The sequence below is a fragment of the Myxocyprinus asiaticus genome, chromosome 6 (assembly GCF_019703515.2).
Source record: "Myxocyprinus asiaticus isolate MX2 ecotype Aquarium Trade chromosome 6, UBuf_Myxa_2, whole genome shotgun sequence".
Taxonomy (NCBI): Eukaryota; Metazoa; Chordata; class Actinopteri; order Cypriniformes; family Catostomidae; genus Myxocyprinus; species Myxocyprinus asiaticus.
In genome coordinates, this window is record NC_059349.1 from 41,307,699 (window position 1) to 41,329,776 (window position 22,078).

Here is a 22,078-nt window from a genome sequence, read left to right on the forward strand (position 1 = left end):
TGTTTTACAAGAAATTGAACCCTGAATTAGAAAGTGAAATGTGGATTCCTCCATGCCGAAGCACTTAAAAGTACTAGGACGCTTCAAATAGTCATTCTCTGAAGTGTGTCTTATAGACTTTTAAAAACCAAGAGAAAATCGTTTGAAATTGAAGTCAGAGAAGACATTTTGCACAGTAGCTTAGTATTCAACTACTGTTGAAGCTGAAAAGATGGTGCAGCTGGTTAGATGAGACTTACTGAGCCTATAAATTACTGAATTAAATAGTGGTTTCTTTCTCTAACAAAGCTTGCCCGAAGTCTCTAAAAACATTAGTATTGATCCGAGGTGATTGCCTATCATGCTGAGTGCCCTATTCAGTATTGACTGGAAAAGAAATAATCGGCCTCACATTGGCCAACTGAGAGTGTAAATTTACTGAAGAAGTTCACACACATAATGCATTCATGTGCAACAAATATTTTATCACAAATGTCTTGCCTAAAACAATACAGAACAATAAATATGTACAGCGCTGTGAAAAATTTATTTGCCCCCTTCCTTATTTCTTCTATTTTTGTGTATTTTTCATACTAAATTGTTTTAGATCTTCAAATGAGATATAACATAAAACAAAGGCAACACAAAAAACAGTTTTCAAATATACCGTTTTCAAATATATATTTATGGCTGTTAAATATATTTGTGCCACCTTTAGCAGCAACAACTGCAAACAAAGGCTTCCGATAACTGGAGATCAGTCTTTCACAATGCTGTAGTGGAATTTTGGCCCACTCTTCTTTGCAGAACTGCTTTAGTTCAGCCACATTAGGATTTTCTGGTTGAAAGCAGAATTCATGTTTCCCTCAGTTATTGCAAGTCACCCTGCCCTGAAGCGGCAAAGCATCCCTACACCATCACACTACCACCACCATGCTTGACCGTTGGTATGATGTTCTTTTTTGTGGAATTCTGTGTTTGATTTACACCAGATGTAACGGGACTCCTGTCTTCCAAACAGTTCCACTTTCGACTCATCAGTCCACAGAACATTCTCCCAAAAGGTATGAGGATCATCAAGGTGTGTTTTGGCAAAATTCAGATGAGCCTTAATGTTCTTCTGGGTTAGCAGTGGTTTTCGCCTCACCACTCTTCCATGGATAGCAATTTTGGCCAGTGTCTTTTTGATAGTGGAGTCATGAACATTGACTTTTATTGATGCGAGAGAGGCCTGCAGTTCATAGGATGTTGTCCTTGGCTTTTTGTGACTTCCTCGATGAGTCGTTGCTGTGCTCTTGGAGGAATTTTGGAAGGTTGGCCACTTCTGGGAAGATTCACTACTGTGCCAAGTTTTCTCAATTTGAAGATAATGGCTCTCACTCTGGTTCTTTGGAGTCCCAGAGCCTTTGAAATAGCTTTGAAACCCTTTCCAGACTGATGTATTTCAATCACTTTTTTCCTCATCATTTCTGGAATTTCTTTTGACCTTGGCATAGTGTGGCTACTGGGTGAGACCTTTTAGCTAATTTCATGCTGCTGAAAAAGTTCTATTTAGGTGTTGATTTGATTGAACATGGCTGGCAGTAACCAGGCTATTCCAGCTGAACCCCATTATTAATGCAGTTTCATAGATATGGGGATTTAGTAACTCAGGGGGGCAAATACTTTTTCACACAGGCCCAGTTGGTATTGGATATCTTTTTTGCTTCAATAAATAACATTATCATTTAAAAACATAATTTTGTATTTACTCAGATTGCCTTTGTTTTATGTTAGATTTAGTTTGAGATATAAACAAAAACAGAAGAAATCAGGATGGGGGCAAATACTTTTTCATAGCACTGTAAGCCTGGTATATGTGTATGTGCTCTGTTTAATCAAATTTTAATCATTCAAGTAGCTGGGTCTTTATCATAGGGTAAAACATGGTCACAGAGCCAGCTGTGATGTTGGTTTTACCCAGAAGTAGGTGTGGGAATCAGTTGGGACCTGGCGGTATGACATTATATCCATATCTGGTACGCAGTGTGATAATATTCTTTTTGTGTTGTGATTCAAAACTGTGATATATTGCAATCTCTTACTTGTTTTCTTTCATCTTCATTAGATTTTGGTGCTTTGCGCAAAAAGTACTGAATTTCCTGCTTCATCGTTGAGACATAGAAGTAGCGTAGAGCATAGGTACATCAATGTCAGCAAAAAGGAAAAAAAATATGGCTTGAGGGAATAGCACACTTTGATTCCAGTGTCTTTATCATTACACGAAAACCCTTACAGTCTAGCTGTATGTAGGATCTGTACAGACATTTTTACAAATGAAGCCAGTTACAGACTTATGTTCATAGCTCATTCTGTATTTTGGACGCATTTGCTCTAAGTGGTGCTCTTTTTCCCAAACTATTGATTCTTGGCATTAGACAGTTGATACAGTATCATGAGGTAAAATATTGTGATACTTTGAAACTAATGCGAAAATGTAACAAAAAATATTGATTCTTGGTTTTGGACTATTGATATAGTTTTTGTGTTAAACATTGTGATACTTTGAAAAATTCTCACTTTTTGCCTCCTTCCCTAACTACAAACCAGTGAAGCTTCGAGAGTGACGTGTCACACTTCTCTCATCTTTGTCCAGAGTGAAAGCTGGAAAAACACAATGCGGTGAGAAGACATGGAGTGTTTAATTGGTGCTTCTCTGATTAGAAAACATCCAGATGAAAATACCTGTATTTGTGTGGATGTGTGTGTTTGTGAGCCAGAATTTTACTCTAAGAGGATATAAAAGGTACATGAGAGACATATCAAAGGTGCTGATAGACAGAAAAGGTGAGAAGAGACGAACAGAACATTAAAGTAAACCATTGTCTGTTAGATGAGGCTGTGACAGTGGAAGAAAAGTAAATGATATATCAGTTATCTGGAGAGTAAGAGTAAAAAGTTAAGATTTTGAGCTGTGACCAAACAGCACAACTACAAGGTTATAAAGTCATATCATTCATTAGTAATTAATAATAAAAATAACAGAGCATTAAAAGTTTAGAATAAGCTATCCATCTTTGGCATTGCTCAAGATATCATTATTAGTGGTCCTTACAAAGGCTTTTATCATTGCTCATACTTAAAGCTAGAGATTGGAACAAACCCCTAACCCTAAGTATTAAATGATGGTATGTAACTCGTTGTTTGTGCTATGAACATGAGTGTGTGTCTTATCGAGCTGTTACTTTTCTAGCGATCAGATATACAATTTTTGCTTGGCATGTTAAAAGGAGGGACCCAAGCCATATCTTGGGACCAGAATTTTTACCTGGACCAGTAAAGAACAGCTTAGCAACCACCAAAACACCTTAACAACCACCTAGAAATCACCTAAAACACCCTAGCAACTGCATAGCAACACCCTGGCAACCAGCAACAACATCTTAGCATAGTGGTAGCAATTTGCGCAGACATACACCAGATATTTTCTTCAGAAAATGTAGAAATCTAGTTTGCAGATTGTAGGAGCTGTGGTTCAGTAGGTAGTGCATGTGCTCACAGGGAACACCAATCTATTTTCCCATTTCACTCCACCACTTCCCTGTCTCTCTCGACTTTACTATAAATTCAAGACAAAAAGCCTATAAAAAGATAACAAAACAGATTGTAGTCTGTAAAATTTAAAGTCTGTCTGCAAACCTAACCTATTAACATCAGGATTTGTGCCCCCGCAATCAGAACTATGCAGTACCTAGCAGACAGTTCAAAAACCATCTTTCTTCTATCAGAAAGTCTATACTGTATTCACTATAACATAGTACACATCAGGGCCCCAAACGTATTTATTTATTATTCTACAATATGCAGCATTGTCAGCAGATTTGTCTTTGGCTGCAGGTCCTAGGCATAATTCTCCACTGTAGCACAAGTGTCCGCCTTTCAACAGAAAGATTATACAAACTATACCAGTCCTCAGGGGGAAGTCAGGCCTCAATAACCCTTGCTGGCCAGCTATACGTCCTTGAGGAGAACTGTTGGCTTACTTTCAAACACTGAGAAAGGTTTCTTTTGTGCATTTCATGTCATTTTATTCAACTCAGGACTTCAGGGGAACAAAATCGAACAACATAATAACCTTCCTGCACCTCAAGTTTTGATCTATGCAGATTCCTCTTGACCTTTTGAGTTCATTTTGTCTAACATTACCATCAGGTCTTTATAGCTGCCAGGTAGCTCTATCTTTCATCCTTTGGTTCCTTTAAGTTCAGTTGTGAAGATCATATGTCTAGTACCTCTCGGGTCTTCCACAGGCATTCACCAAACAACATACAAGAGAAAGAAAAGGAGAGGGCTTGCTTTTCATTTTAGGTGCTAGTAACATTACTTGCATCTAGAGAAGTTATAGATTGTAGCTGCCTCTACTAGCCTATTGCCTATCAGAATCGAATCCTACTGATTTGAAACCTTTACATAGGCAGCCACTCTGTGCACAACACAAATATAACACACTGCAGGATACCTCAACTGACAGTTGATGCAAGTCAGTTCAAGCTGTCAATGTTAGTTTGATGTTAGCTTATTGCTAGGCTAATAAACATAAAAATACATAGTGACCGATCTGGAATGCCCTATGCAGCAACTATGCACAGTACTCAAATTCCAATTTGATTTTAACAGAGTTTGACTTAAGCGTGTTGCTAAGCTAACAGTGTGATTAAAAAAAAAAAAAAAAGCATAAAAAATAGATAGCACACAAAAATATTAGGTAAAATAATATGCTGTAATCAGGGTTGGGAGGGTTACTTTTGAAATGCATTCCACTACAGATGACAGAATACATGCTGTACAATGTAATTTGTAACGTATTTCGTTAGATTACTCAAGGTCAGTAACATATTCTAAATACTTTGGATTACTTCCTCAGCACTGGTAGATTTTTTTCACTTGTTTTGACTATAAAAGCTCTACCAGTACAGTAAGACAAAATACACATGTGAAAAACACATTCTCTGAAAAACCTAAATATCTTATGCAGTGTTGTTTCTAAAACAAGATAAATCAAAAGGATTTTTAGATATTTTTACAGGAAATCAATACAAAAATTATTATTAAGAATATGATTTTTGCCCTAATATCAAAGGTCTTACTAGAAAAAAAGAAATTATGATCTAACATGAATTTTCTTGATAAGAAAATATGATCGTGCCTGGTAACGTGCATGTAAAATGGCTAAAAATAACATTTTAGCTTAGCGTAAAGCTGACAATTTACACATGGTTTATTTCTTCTGCTCCAAACTTATTTCAAACGTACTTCTCTGACTGCTTGTATGAATGTAACACATCATAAGAAAGTGTTTCACCACTTCAAACGCTCTTTGGATCGCATCATTTATATGTATAAATGTTTTCCATCTGAAAGGACTAAATATTAAATGAAACAAATGACAATAAAATGCAAAGTAATCTCTTTAATAATCAAAATACTTTTTGAATGTAACTGTATTCTAATTACCAATTATTTAAATAGTAACTGTAGTGGAATACAGTTACTTATATTTTGTATTTTAAATACGTAATGTATTCCATTACTCCCCAACCCTGGCTGTAATTACACTGATCTATCTTTTCAGTATGTAATGAAATATAAGATTTTTAGAATCAACTTTGCTTTCACTTCATCTCTCTTTCTCTCTCTCTCTCTCTCTCTCTCACACACACACACACCAGTCTTCTCTCTTTTCCTCTGTCTAAATTTTGTGCCTGTAAGCTTGGAGCATGAGTAAAATTTTGCCAAGGCTACAGCACTGTTAGCATATTATTGTACTGTTCACAACTTCACCTAGCTCGCAGAGATAATGAATAATTTAGATATTTTAACATCAGCCTTCCTTGCTCTGCTATTCAGCAAATAAGACTAGCACATTAGATACTGCCTATAGAAAATAGAATGTGGAATTTATGCTGTATAATCGTACAGCTAATAAGCGTTGTTTACCATTATCAATGCAAATAGGCTACTGCAATTAGCACACTATTAAAATACATGTTTTTAATCAGCCATAATATAAAATGCTTAATAATAAAACTATAACTCTGCTACTTTTACACCACAACCTCCCCTCATTGCACATTTTATGGATTGCAATGGGAAATGTTTTTCGACCAAGTCCACCCCGATGCCATTTCCCCCTCTTCTGTACATAATTTCCTGTTTTATCTATAAAAAAAAAAATAAAAAAAAGTTAAATAAATAAATACTGCTATTTAATTTGCTTTTTCAGTTCACCAGTGACATTTGTGCTCCATTAATGGACAACAAGAGAAACTGGCATGTGCAACAGTAAGCAGATGGTGTTCAGTCATCAAATTCTGCCTTCTTTTTCAGTCTGTTTCCCTAAGAAGCAATTAAAACATGGCAGACGGGTACTTACGACTGGGAACCTCCTGCAAATTCTAGCTCATGGACTCATCGAACATCACTGCTGCTCTCATCGTTGCCAGACAATTCTTTTAGTTTTCAACTTATGCAAAAGTTGGAAAATCTATTTTACTCCCACGTCAAACTCCCTCTATCCTTTAGGATTATCTCTTTTGAGCCATATTCTCAGTGGAGCGCCTAATTATCTAGCGTGCGCACCCCACATGCCAAAATTTGTCTTTTAATTAAATTTTTTTAAATGTTTAGCAGAAAGCAAATCAAACAATAATTTTGGGAGGAATAATTATCAATAGCTGCCATGTTTTTAAAAATATTTAAATAAAGGATTTGCATTGAGTTGATATTATGCATCTTAAATACTGTATATTATGTGTGTTTCCTACAATATGTTTAAAACCCACTACCCCTCTTTTTAGTGGTGTTTCTTAGGGTAAAGCATCACTATTAGCTACTATTTAAACAAATACCTAACACTAAGTATAAAGATTTGACGTGCAACTTGTCCTGCACTGTTTGTGCTGCGGAGAGGAATGATACATCAAATCATGCAGTTTGCCTGACAGATGATAAAATGGATGAAAAATGTATCTAGACTTACAATTACCTATGCCATATCTAGGGACCAGAATGTCATAAAAGTGGGCTCTTTTGACTTGGTCTACTAAGCAACCACATAGAATACCTTAGAAATCGCATAACAATGATGGCAACCATCCACAATATATTGTAGTAGCAACTTTTGCAAGGGCAAGCACTACTCACATTTTCTTCAGAAAATATACAAATGTCAGATACAGTATGCTTATGTATTGAGATTTAATATAACAGGATACTGTTCGCTAATGCCCTTCATCGTGCCAGAATGACACTGATAAATTTGTCTGTGTAATCTAAGATGAAGTGCACAGGAACACTTTCAAGCTGAGCTAATCAGAACAAAGAATAAGCTCTTTGATAATAAGATATTATCTGTGAAGCATCTGCTATGGTCCTTGGGGTATTCTTAAACTTAAGACTGTAAAGCAAGCTCCATACACACACTAATACACAGTCAACCACAAGAGTCTGAGTACTAAATTTCACCCAGGAACCTGAAACTAAGAGCACTTCATGCGCTTTAACATGTTTTCTATAATTTCCATCCTCTTATCTGTCAAACTGATTGTTGCACTAGCCTATTCATAATGAAATTTATGCCTAAATTGTTCAGTTTTACCTGTACTGTGCCTGTAGATGGTAATATCTGAGTGACATATTTGATTGGCCAAATGGCTCCAATTTAATAACTGTTTGGCTCTTTGTTTTTCTACCCCAGAAAAAAATGCATCTGTCCCATGAGCAGACTCACCAAAGCGCCTTTTCCAGGAATACACAATTGTAGCACAACAGACATAATGACATTTTAGAGCCAAAAAGAGCTGCACCATTCTGTTCTATTTCATACAAGCTCGGTTTCAAAAGCTGTTCAAGTCTATCGCCTGCAGGGCCTTCTCTGTGCATTCTATCTCTTCCCTGCTGAAAAACAAAAAAACAAAAAAAAAAAAACATTTTAAACCAGCCTAAGCTGGTTTGCTTGTCTTAGATGGTTCAACCTGGTATATAGCTGGTTTGACCAGTCTGGGAGTCTAGCTAAGACCAGAAAACCAGTTTAGGCTGGTTTAAGATGTATTCTAAGCAGGGTATGCACATACACATGCACAAACAGATACACACACGCATAATTCTCACATTCAGACCAAGCATGCCAAAGGTGTAATGGTTCTCCCATCCTCTTAATGTGATGGACTGGTCTCTTACCACAATATACTCACTGTGAGTAAAAGCACTCTTTGGCAGCAGTAACAGTATTATAATTGTGTCTATAGGCTGGCCGGCACTATAGCTTAGTTCATTTTGAGTGGCGAGATGTGAGTAAAGGCTGAAATATTGCAGGCTCAGCATAAAAGCAAAGTAAATAAAGAGATAATGAAGGCAAAGCAAGCTGCCACCTGTCAAGCACAACTATACAGGAAGAGAATGCTACACCTCTAGCTAGAAAAAGAGGTGACAGCATTTTTTGTGTATGTTGAGCATTGTGCCGAGAGGGAAAGAGCACATATTTCTGTGTACCATAGTATTTTTCTAAAAAAGCTTCACTGAGATATACAGTATGTATACAGTATACACTCACTGAGCACTTTATTAGGAACACTATGGTCCTAATAAAGTGCCCAACATGGTCTACTGATATTGTAACCCATCCGCTTCAAGGTTCGATGTGTTGTGCATTCTGAGATGCTATTCTGCTCACTACAATTGTACAGAGGGGTAATCTGAGTTACTGTAGCCTTTCTGTCAGCTCAAACCAGTCTGGCCATTCTCCATTGAACTCTCTCAGCCACAACTGCCAGAAGAATTGTTCGGGATACAAAGAAAAACCCACAGGTAACCTCAGGAGTAATGCAGGCTGCTCTGGAAAAAGACGGTGTGGTTGTTTCAAGAGGCACAATACAATGATACTTGAACAAAAATGAGCTGCATGGTCGAGTTGCCAGAAAGAAGCCTTAACTGCGCCAATGCCACAAAAAAGCCCGGTTACAATATTGCCCGACAACACCTTGACATGCCTCACAGCTTCTGGCACACTGTAATTTGGAGTGACGAGACCAAAACAGAGCTTTATGGTCACAACCATAAGCACTTTGTTTGGAGAGGGGTCAACAAGTATTGTGCTCCTTGAAACAACCACACCGTCTTTTTCCAGAGCAGCCTGTATTTCTCCTGAGGTTACCTGTGGGTTTTTCTTTGTATCCCGGACAATTCTTCTGGCAGTTGTGGCTGAAATCTTTCTTGGTCTACCTGACCTTGGCTTGGTATCAAGAGATCCCCAAATTTTCCACTTCTTAATAAGTGATTGAACAGTACTGACTGGCATTTTCAAGGCTTTGGATATCTTTTTATATCCTTTTCCATCTTTTAAAGTTCCATTACCTTGTTATGCAGGTCTTTTGACAGTTCTTTTCTGCTCCCTATGGCTCAGTATCTAGCCTGCTCAGTGCATCCACGTGAGAGCTAACAAACACATTGACTATTTATACACAGGCACTAATTGCAATTTAAAAAGCAACAGGTGTGGGAAATTAATGTTTAATTACCATTTAAACCTGTGTGTGTCACCTTGTGTGTCTGTAACAAGGCCAAACATTCCAGAGTATGTAAACTTTTGATCAGGGCAATTTGGGTGATTTCTGTTATCATTATGATTTAAAAAGGAGCCAAACAACTATGTGATAATAAATGGCTTCATATGATCACTACCCTTAAATAAAAGACAGTTTGTTTGTTTTTTGTTTTTTTAGTTTTTTGCATGATCAGTCATGATCAGTCATATTTTCAAAATCAATGCCAAAATTTCACAATTTCTGCCAGGGTATGCAAACTTTTGTGCACAACTCTCTCTCTCTCTCTCTCTCTCTCTCTCTCTCTCTCTCTATATATATATATATATATATATATATATATATATATATATATATATATATATATGTATATACAGTATATACAGTATATATACCACACATAGCCTATACCATACATACAGCACAAAACCTCACCTCAACTCACAAGCACATACTGTATGCTAACCATTAGGCCATAGCTCCTAAAAGCTTAAATGGAGTTGAACCAAAAATGAAATTCTGTCATCATTTACTCACCCTCACATTCTTCCAAACTCATTTGACTTTCTTCTGTGGAACACAAAAATGTTAGGCAGAAAAACAGCCTCAGTCACCATTCACTTTAATTGCATTATTGTTCCCATATAATTATTTTTTTTTTTTTACATGCCTAACATCAATACAGGTTACATATTTTTCAACTTAACATCACTTAAATAACTGACTCAAGTTAATACAAATTTACTTTATCTGATTTGTATCCTTAGTATGTTTATGGACAGTGGGCCTCGTGATGAGGGGGCCTCACATAGGTTCTCTATGGTATTGTCTACTCATTGGGCCCCATACATTTTAGTGACTGCTTTGATCTCCTTCCATTTTCATTGGGATGACCCACGGGTATGTTCCACCGGACCGATTAGCAAATTTGAGTTTTATTATGTGCATGGCACCTGCATAGATTAGGGTGCACCAGTCAGAGGTCAGAGGTCAAACAGCTTAATTAATTGGATTCTGACTGGTGTACTGAATCAAACTAATAAAAACGGCTCTCAAAAATAGGATCATTATCGCCGTAATTTTCTTTTCTGCATTCTCAATTACCGTAATGAATAGTGAACAAATTGGATGTTTCTCCACACCTATCAGAAACGCATCCTGGAATTTAGCAGATATCTCCATTTAATCTCCTCACTTCACTAATAATGACTTTGGCTGGAGTAAATCTTTTTTTAAAATAGCAAGTGCAGGCCTTGGAGGTCTGCCAGGTCCCTTCAACAGATAAAGGAGCCAAGACTCAAGGAGCTTAAAGAAATGAGGGATCAAGAGATGAGGGATGAGGGTTTTGTTTCACAGTCATTTGGGCTATCTTTTATTGCATGATAATGTAATGACTGCACATAGCAGCATGGGGTTATTTTTCCATTGGTGGCTCCTGTGAGTTAGAGCAGTGGGTGTCGTTGATTGCCATTAATCTGAAGATCCACTCCACATGATGAAAGCGTTGCAGTGAGGGAGGCATTTCTCCATCCGGCTCCATTCTATTAGCACTGTTGCAAACACACAGAGTGATTGTAAATCGTTTGGTCTTGGAAAAAAGCCTGTCGATTATGCTAATCAGCCACTGTGGCCAAAACATTCCCTCACTAAAAACATGGAGCTTTGGTTAACCTCTCTCTCACAAACCTCGTGACCTGCCTCCGTAGGCAGCATTTTAAGGCATCATATAATGTAGGTGGCTGTTCCAAATGGTAGGCAGCTTAATTATGGTATATAAAAAAATAACTTGTTTTCGGCAAATTCTACAAAAGGCAGCAGTGGCGGTTCTAGCTTGTATGGCTCCCTGGGCGAAACCCGCTTCAACACGCCCCCAAAGTTGTTGACAGGGGGTATGTGTGGGTGCCTCGTGCCGCCCCACCGCAAGATGCCACCGCCCCCACCTCAAGATGCCACCCTAGGCAACGGCACATGTCGCCCATGCCTAAATCCGCTACTGAAAGGCAGTATCGCTTGTATCCTTCGCAGAGAAAGCAAACTTATGATGCACTGCAACAAGCTCAGTAAAAAAAATAAAAATTATCCAAAAAAATGAGAGAAATCGATTATAAATGTACTTCAATATTCTATACTTCTATCAGAAAGACTCGAGATTATTATTTGGAATTAATACAAACGAAAAGATATATCATTTGGCATGAGCCCCATCCTATGGTTCAGCGCTCAGATGCTGCTTGAACAGTCAGTTCCTGCCGGAGGCAATGATGGCAGGGGAGCGGAGTGTAACCCTGCCCAGGATATATATATATATATATATATATATATATATATATATATATATATATATATATATATATATTCCTAAATAGTCAAAATAGTCTCTTCAAAACTGGGCAGGGATGAGGACATTGGGGACCCAGAGACAGCCAAAGTAGTGGGGTCTGAGAGATCTTTTCTACCAAAAGATTAGACTATGTCATCAAGACTTCATCAGTGGAGGGCACATGGATATGGATATTAAAAGATAAGATCAACAGTTCATTTTGAATCTGAATGACAGCAGTACAGTTTTGTGTTTAAATATATATACAGTTGTGCTCAAAAGTTTGCATACCCTTGGAGAATTGGTAATATATGTACCATTTTTAAAGAAAACATGAGTGAGCAGGCAAAACACATTTCTTTTATTTCTTATGGGATTCATATTCAACTGTAGGTTATAACAGAATGGCACGATCATAAAACAAAACATGGCAACAAATAAAACAATGAAATGACCCCTGTTCAAAAGTATGCATACCCTTAGTTCTTAATACTGTGTATTGCCCCCTTTAGCATCAATGACAGCATGCAGTCTTTTGTAATAGTTGTCTATGAGGCCCCAAATTCTTGCAGGTGGTATAGCTGCCCATTCGTCTTGGCAAAATGCCTCCAGGTCATGCAAAGTCTTTGGTCGTCTTGCATGAACCGCACGTTTGAGATCTCCCCAGAGTGGCTCGATTATATTATGGTCAGGAGACTGTGATGGCCACTCCAGAACCTTCACCTTTTTCTGCTGTAACCACTGGAGGGTCAACTTGGCCTTGTGCTTAGGGTCATTGTCGTGCTGGAAAGTCCAAGAGTGTCCCATGCACAGCTTTCGTGCAGAAGAATGCAAATTGTCTGCCAGTATTTTCTGGTAATATGCTGCATTCATCTTGCCATCAATTTTCATAAGATTCCCTGTGCCTTTAGAGCTCACACACCCCCAAAATATCAGTGAGCCACCACCATGCTTCACAGTGGGGATGGTATTCTTTTCACTATAGTCCTTTTTGACCCCTCTCCAAACATAGCACTTATGGTTGTGACCATAAAGCTCTGTTTTGGTCTCGTCACTCCAAATTAAAGTGTGCCAGAAGCTGTGAGGCATGTCAAGGTTTTGTCGGTCATATTGTAACCGGGCTTTTTTGTGGCATTGGCACAGTAAAGGCTTCTTTCTGGCAACTCCACCATGCAGCTCATTTTGTTCAAGTATCCTCGTATTGTGCTCCTTGAAACAACCACACCATCTTTTTCCAGAGCAGCCTGTATTTCTCCTGAGGTTACCTGTGGGTTTTTCTTTGTATCCTGAACAATTATTCTGGCAGTTGTGGCTGAAATCTTTCTTGGTCTACCTGACCTTGGCTTGGTATCAAGAGATCCCCGAATTTTACACTTCTTAATAAGTGATTGAACAGTATTGACTGGCATTTTCAAGGCTTTGGATATCTTATTATATCCTTTTCCATCTTTATAAAGTTCCATTACCTTGTTACGCAGGTCTTTTGACAGTTCTTTTCTGCTCCCCATGGCTCAGTATCTAGCCTGCTCAGTGAATCCATGTGAGAGCTAACAAACTCATTGACTATTTTTGCACAGACACTAATTGCAATTTAAAAAGCCACTGGTGTGGGAAATTAACCTTTAATTGCCATTTAAACCTGTGTGTGTCACCTGATGTGTCTGTAACAAGGCCAAACATTCCAGGGTATGTAAACTTTTGATCAGGGCCATTTTGGTGATTTCTGTTATCATTATGATTTAAAAAGGAGCCAAACAACTATGTGATAATAAATGGCTTCATATGATCACTATCCTTAAATAAAAGACAGTTTTTTTGCATGATCAGTCATATTTTCAAAATCAATGGCAAAATTTCACAATTTCTGCCAGGGTATGCAAACTTTTGAGCACAACTGTATATATGTGTGTGTTTGTGTGTGTGACACAGGAGGCCTTTTGGCAGATAAAAAAAACACTGTATGGGGGTTCAGGGATATCCCCTGATTGAACATTTATAAAAATGTAAATGTCTGAATGGACCATTTTTATATTTACCTTAAAGTGAGAATCTATTAACAACAAACAAACAATTTACATAACAACAGTGAAGCATTAAAATGCAGTTTGCATAATAAGTATAAATAGGCTTTCCTTGCCATCCATGATGACATCTAATTTTCACAAAATTAGAACAAAAATCTATAAAATCACAAATCATAATTGTTTATTATGAAAAGCTCGTAACATGCTGATTAATAAAGCTAAATTTAGATGTTATAGTCTAAAGGCGCCACGTTAATGTTTTTGATGTTAAAATAACCACACCTGCAACTCATACGTACAGTAAATTAGGCTTTATGTGTTGCCTCATGTCTATAGCGGGGAGAGAGGCAACGTGCACGGAGCGGGAATAAATCGTGCAGCATTGAGAGTGCTTTATTCCTTCTCCAGAGAGAAATATTTCTCTCTAGCGCTGAACACATTCACTTAGCCAGGTGTCAGAAAACTAGCACAAAGATTTAGAGCTTGTCTGGATTGAAATGTCGTTCAGTCCAGATCCGGACCAGAGTCCACCTATTGAGGACCCCTGCTGTATAATACATGGGTGTTTCTTAAACTCCGGGCAATTACATGTCCTCATTTCCCAGGGGTTGATTTTTATTTAAACTAACAGATTTAAACTTTTTGGTTTTGTTATATGAAGGTCAAATGAAAACTTACTTAGAAATGTTTTACAATTCCTTCATCATTTAATTTTGGCACTTTTCAAATGCATTGTACTGTTTTAGCCTTGTTGCAGACCTAGATTTCAACAACTTGTTTAAAACTATGATAATCTCAACAAAGAGTGAAATAAACAAACCTTTTCGATATTTGGTGTGTGAAAATGGTTCCTATCAGTTGTTTTAAGTAAATCCCTATATATATATATATATATATATATATATATATATATATATATATATATATATATATATATACACAGTTGTGCTCAAAAGTTTGCATACCCTGGCAGAAATTGTGAAATTTTGGCATTGATTCTGAAAATATGACTGATCATGCAAAAAACTGTCTTTTATTTAAGGATAGTGATCATATGAAGCCATTTATTATCACATAGTTGTTTGGCTCCTTTTTAAATCATAATGATAACAGAAATCACCCAAATGACCCTGATCAAAAGTTTACATACCCTTGAATGTTTGGCCTTGTTACAGACACACAAGGTGACACACACAGGTTTAAATGGCAATTAAAGGTTAATTTCCCACACCTGTGGCTTTTTAAATTGCAATTAGTGCCTGTGTATATATAGTCAATGAGTTTGTTAGCTCTCACGTGGATGCACTGAGCAGGCTAGATACTGAGCCATGGGGAGCAGAAAAGAACTGTCAAAAGACCTGCATAACAAAGTAATGGAACTTAAAAGATGGAAAAGGATATAAAAATATATCCAAAGCCTTGAAAATGCCAGTCAGTACTGTTCAATCACTTATTAAGAAGTGGAAAATTCAGGGATCTCTTGATACCAAGCCAAGGTCAGGTAGACCAAGAAAGATTTCAGCCACAACTGCCAGAAGAATTGTTCGGGATACAATGAAAAACCCACAGGTAACCTCAGGAGAAATACAGGCTGCTCTGGAAAAAGATGGTGTGGTTGTTTCAAGGAGCACAATACGATGATACTTGAACAAAAATGAGCTGCATGGTGGAGTTGCCAGAAAGAAGCCTTTACTGCGCCAGTGCCACAAAAAAGCCCGGTTACAATATGCCCGACAACACCTTGACACGCCTCACAGCTTCTGGCACACTGTAATTTGGAGTGACAAGACCAAAATAGAGCTTTATGGTCACAACCATAAGCGCTATGTTTGGAGAGGGGTCAACAAGGCCTATAGTGAAAAGAATACCATCCCCACTGTGAAGCATGGTGGTGGCTCACTGATGTTTTGGGGGTGTGTGAGCTCTAAAGGCACGGGGAATCTTGTGAAAATTGATGGCAAGATGAATGCAGCATGTTATCAGAAAATACTGGCAGACAATTTGCATTCTTCTGCACGAAAGCTGTGCATGGGACGCTCTTGGACTTTCCAGCACAACAACGACCCTAAGCACAAGGCCAAGTTGACCCTCCAGTGGTTACAACAGAAAAAGGTGAAGGTTTTGGAGCGGTCATCACAGTCTCCTGACCTTAATATAATCGAGCCACTCTGGGGAGATCTCAAACGTGCGGTTCATGCAAGACGACCAAAGACTTTGCATGACCTGGAGGCATTTTGCCAAGACGAATGGGCAGCTATACCACCTGCAAGAATTTGGGGCCTCATAGACAATTATTACAAAAGACTGCATGCTGTCATTGATGCTAAAGGGGGCAATACACAGTATTAAGAACTAAGGGTATGCAGACTTTTGAACAGGGGTCATTTCATTGTTTTATTTGTTGCCATGTTTTATTTTATGATTGTGCCATTCTGTTATAACCTACAGTTGAATATGAATCCCATAAGAAATAAAAGGAATGTGTTTTCCACTTGTCTGTGTTCGTGGCATTTTAGACAGGCTGTCGATCTGTGTGTTGCTTGGCGACACACAAAGCTTGATCCTTTTGGCTATGTTTGGAACAATTTTTCATTAACGATGCAAAAATAGAAAAACAATAACTGGCCATATTGTGTCTAAAATTTTACTTGCTCTATATTAACTTGTTGTTTTTAGAACTGTTGTGTAAAAGCGCACCGTAGAACTCTGGCTCATTTAATATTGCTTAATTATAGAGTATGTTCTTCAGATCAGTGTATTGGTTTCTGGGTTCTTTAAATCACTTTAACAAACAACTAGATAATTACATATTGAATACAATTTTAAAGAAATTTTTGTGGGACTTTGAAAGGATCTCTCATTTGGTTTTCATTGGAAATGTAAGCGCAGCGTAGTTCTAGCAGGAAGACTAGCAGCTGTACATCATCGCATCATTAGCTAGGTAACTCTTAGCCAATCACATGTAAGCCATGCTCACAATCTATCATATTGCTGTTTCAGTGTGCTAACACGGCAACCTCCACCACCCCACCACCACCAGTTGTGTCCCGTCCTGCACGGGGGTAGGATCCTCGCCCCTGCCTCCTATCTCCGGCAGGATATGACGGTTCCGGTTACAACATCTTCGGACCGCCAAACAGAGCCTACGCCAAAGAGAGACATTACATTTCTGTTTTATATTCATCAAATAAATGTCATCTTAAATTTCACTCAAGTCTGCGAGTCTTCCTAATAGAACATTTGTTTTTAAAAGTGTTCATGTCATTTATAAAAAGAGTTCGTAGACATCTTTAATATATAAACAAAATGCAGAAATTTGTATTGTATAACTGCAAAGGTGACTTTGTCTCCTGTGTTTTTTTTAGTAACAAGAAATCCACATACTATATCAGCTTGACCGTGGCTGTTTGTGTCATCAGCATGGGCGGTTATCTCAAGGTCACAAGCTTATAGCAAAATTAATGGCTAAGGTTGATCACCTACTGTTTTAATACTGTGGAAAACACAAGGTAATCAAACAAGCAAATAAGCATTATGGGTGGAAATAACTTCATGCTGTGCCCTTTCAGGCTTTAAAGCTCTTCCTCAGCCCAGACACATGGCAAATAGGAAGTCAAACATTTAACAACGCCTGCTATTCATCACGCTGGGATGAGGACAATGTTTAAAAATGATAAACAGAAGGTCAGTCCAGAGGTCAAATATTTGCAGCATGTTGAGTTCTCAGATAACTATATTTAGGTGTGACGAGGAGGGCATGGCCGTGAGGGTGCACGGCCGGCACTGAATCATATGATCAGTGGGAGAGTGAGAAAAAGGGGAGCCAGAGATGCCAGTTCGAGAGAGAGATGCAGTGGCTGTGTTTTTATTTTGGGTGGGGGGGGGGGGGGGGGTGGTTATTTTCTCCCCTTTTTCTCCCAATTTGGAACGTCCAATTCCCAATTTGCTCTAAGTCCTCGTGGTGACATAGTGACTTGCCTCAATCGGGGTGGTGGAGGAAGAATTTTAGCTGCCTCCATGTATGAGACTGTCAACCCGCACCGTCAACCTGCGCTTCTTATCACGTGGCTCGTTGAGTGTATTACCACGGAGACATAGCGCGTGTTGAGGCCCGCGCCATCCACCGCGGCATCTACGCACAACTCACCACGCACCCCACTGAGAGCGAACCACATTATAGCAATCACAAGGAGATTACCCTGTGTGACTCTACCCTCCATAGCAACCGGGCTAATTTGGTTGCTTAGGAGACCTGGCTGGAGTCACTCGGCACGCCCTGGGATTCAAACTCGCAAACTCCAGGGGTGGTAGCCAGCGTCTTTACCACTGAGCTACCCAGGCCCCCCTGTGTAGGAGTGAGCTGTCATCTGCCAGAGGGTGGAGGAGTGGTTGAGGACCAGGCGACAGTGTGTTCGGGGACCGGCGAGCAAGTCAGATGATCAGTGGGAGAGCGAGATAAAGGGGAGCCGGAGATGCCAGTTCAAGAGAGAGAGAGAGACACACGCAGCCGCGCTGCATGTGTGTGTTTGTTTATGTTTGTTTTATGTTGAGTTTGACGTTAAACCTTAAGTTTATTGTACAGCCGGTTCCTGCCTCCAACTTGCCCATCCTTTAACTGTTACAATAGGATTTTCATTAATTGTTAGAAAAAGTATGTTATTTTTAAAAGGATAGTTGAACATTCTGTCATCTTTTACTCACCCTCATGTTGTTCCAAACCCAAAAGGAGATGTTATGCAGAATGTTAGCCTCAGTCACCGATCACTTTCATCAAATCAAATCAATCAAATCACTTTTATTGTCACACAACCATATACACAAGTGCAATAGTGTGTGAAATTCTTGTGTGCAGTTCCGAGCAACATGGTAGTCATGACAGTGATGAGACATATACCAGTCTCCTTTCATTGCATATTTTGTCCATGCAATGAAAGTGAAAGGTTACTGAGAATGACTTTCTGCCATGCATTTTATTTTGTATTGCAAGGAAGAAAGTAAGTCACACAGGTTTGCAACAATAAGATGATGAGTGAACGATTTAAGTTAAGTTTCTAATAAACTTACTAGTATTTCAAAAGGTCATCACTTGGACCAAACAGTCACTGATTACTCATTAGCGAATGGCTTACTTTATGCCAGCGCTCTTGCTCACATTTCTATAGTCTGTCTGGTCAGTGTTTGTAAAATGAGATGCCGGATGAATTAAACCAGATGAGGTGATCGTAATTCAACACACTGGTGGAGCGTGAGGGTAAGGGCAGCAGCAGTCATGGGAATATCTGCACCGTTTTTTTCCACCTAATTGCAAGTCAGTTAGAAACAGTTGGCAAGGACATGTGGCTAGGGAGGCTTTAATAGTGATGAATGCAATGCCAGGAGGACTGAAGGAGAGGAGAACCCTTGACTCTTTCTTCCAATTTCTGCAGTCCACTAGCACCAAACCCTCCCAACGGCTTGATCAACCTTTTCTTTCTGAATGCCATTAAAACCTACTTGTCAAATGAAATATTTCACATTATCCAGCTTGCATAAACTCGTTTGCCCACAGACAGCCAGAGAGAGTTTCAAGAAGGTTTAGTCAAGGTTGAGAAGTTCCATTAAACATGGTGCTTCTTTCCAGCCTTTGAACTTCCATTACATACACATATCAATTTGAGACTGTTTGGTTTCAAAGCCTTCCCTTCACATGCATATTTACTCAACTTGAGCGCAGTTTAAAGGTATCAAACTTTCTTCTTAAGGTGCCTCAGCTGTGCATAGAAACCTATCCATCCAAGCCAATGCTGAGGAGAAAGTTCTATTCCGTTTGATCTTGGCTGTCTTTGTCTGGGTGGCATTCTTATGGCCTTGATCCTAAAGAGATTCTGTTTTGGAGAGAGGTGTTTTTCAGACCTGGCACCTCGCAGAGATGGGGGAATCAAAAAGTGCCTTAGTCAGCACCACGCTAGGAGCAGGGGCTGATGGGAATGGACTATACAGCTCTGGGGTTCTTGTTACAGTGGATCACTTTTTCCACAGCTCTCATTTCAATAGTGTTAGTATGCTGCAGCCCAGTGGAGTGCTCCAAGCAGAAAGCACACTGTCAGCACTATCAGCCCTTGCTCCAACTCAAGTCCTCAAAGAATATCAAGACATAGATCTGAAAGTATAGCTAGAGATGAAGAGAAAGAAAAATGGCAACGGAAGTTCTAAAAAGTGAAAAGGTCAGAGAACAGAGTGTATCTGTAACTCAACTAAGTGTTTCTGTTGCTCACTTGGTAGAGCTTGGTGCTAACACTGCCATAGTTGTGGGTTCAATTCCCAGGGAACACACTTATAAATAAAATGTATACCTTGAATGCAATGTGAGTCAATTGTGATGAAAGCTTCTGGAAAATGCATAAGTTTAAATGTTGGCAGGTATTCCTGTAGCTCGATTGGTAGAGCATGGTGCTAGCATCGCCAGGGTTCAATTCCCAGGAAACAAACAAACAAACTGATGTATACCTTGAATGCATTTTAAATTGCTTTGGATAAAAGCGACTGCCAAGTTCACAAACTTAAATGTTTGACGGTGTTCCTGTAGCTCAACTAGTAGAGTATGGCGCTAGCAATGCCAAGGTTGTGGGTTCGATTTCCAGAAGAGAACACATATTGATAAAATGTATACCTTTAATTTACCAAAATGCAAAATGCATAAGTTTAAATGTCTGCAGGTATTCCTGTAACTTGATTGGTAGAGCATGGTGGTAGCAACACCAAGGTCATGGGTTCGATACCTACAGAATACACAAACTGATTAAATGCATTTTGGGTTAGGGTTAGGTAGAACAATTGGTAGAACATGGCGCTAAAAATGCCAAGGTTGTGGGTTCGATTCACAGGGAACACGTGTGTTGCTCATTGATAAAATGTATATCTTGAATGCACTGTAAGTCGCTTAGGATAAAAGTGTCTGCCAAATGCAAATGTTTGCAAGTGTTCTTGTTGCTCAACTGGTAGATCATGATTCTAGCAGCTCAGAGATCCTGTATTCGGTTCCCAGGCAACACACAAACTGATGAAATGTATACCTTGCTTTGGATCAAAGTGCCTGCCACATGCATACATGTAAATGCGAGAGGACAAGAATGAAAGAGAGAAAGTGATAGAATAAGAGGAATGGTGATGCATAAAGATTCCAACAGTACAGTGCCCAGGACAGAAAGCTGGAAGCTGCCATGAAAAACTGTGTTTGTGTGACAGTGTATTAGACTGGGTAAATAGATATGCAAATTGAGTGTGAGACTTGGAAAAAGCTATATGAATCTGAAATCTGCTGGACCTGCACATAGAGCGAAAAATTTAGCTTTTTCTACAGTCAGCAAAGTACAATAGAAGGCCCAGGCAAACTGAACATCCCAGGTCTGTCTTTTCTGTGTGGCAGAACATTTGAAAGAGAGAGTAAGTGCATTAGGCAGTGCAAAGTGATTTGTCCTCATAGAGCTCAGGCTGCACTGAGAGAGCAAAGGCCTTGCCGAACAAAAGCAAGCAGCACTCGCTCATTTATGGAGGAACACTGGAATATTGGAGTCGTACATCAGGGTGATGCTCCCTGCTTTGTTCTTCAAGAAGAGACGTTTTGTCAATATAAGATGCTCTTTTTCTCATTAGATTCCTGAGAGGCCTGTCAGCCATACATATATATAATGAGAACAGCTTCATAAGATTTGTGGTCCTCAATATCTGCACACACACTCTGTATAATGGAAATTTATGCAAACTGTTGACATAAGCGTAGTGTAGGATGCGCATATTTTCATTTTAGAACAGGATCTGATTACGAAAACAGTTGGATTGCACACTATGAAGAAAGAATCTGATTATTTGAACATGACACTGACTTTGTTGGCTTTTGATAACAAATAGACCTATAAATCATATTTTCAGTACCTTTGTGGTGTCTTTAGTTGGTTCATGTTGGTTATTTCTGATTCAGATAGTGTCAGTGGCAGGCTGTGCATTTAAAGTCTAGGCCTTCAGTGTAATTCATGCCATTAAGAAAACGTCTCCCGAACAGACATTAAAAAATCATAGTTTTCATATGAATCTACCAAGGAGGTCTATAATACCTGGAAAACTCTATCTAATAATATTTGCGATTTAAATGTTGCTTGCAATAAATTTCGTTTCATCAGGGTACACAGTAATGCTGCGTT

General features: G+C 38.8%; 1 protein-coding gene across 1 annotated transcript in view; it reads left to right on the forward strand.

Moving 5' to 3' along the window:
• LOC127442385 (ephrin type-A receptor 3-like) overlaps positions 1 to 22,078 on the forward strand; it is a 218,670-nt gene that overhangs the window by 140,210 nt on the left and 56,382 nt on the right. The gene's annotated exons all lie outside the window — the stretch shown is intronic.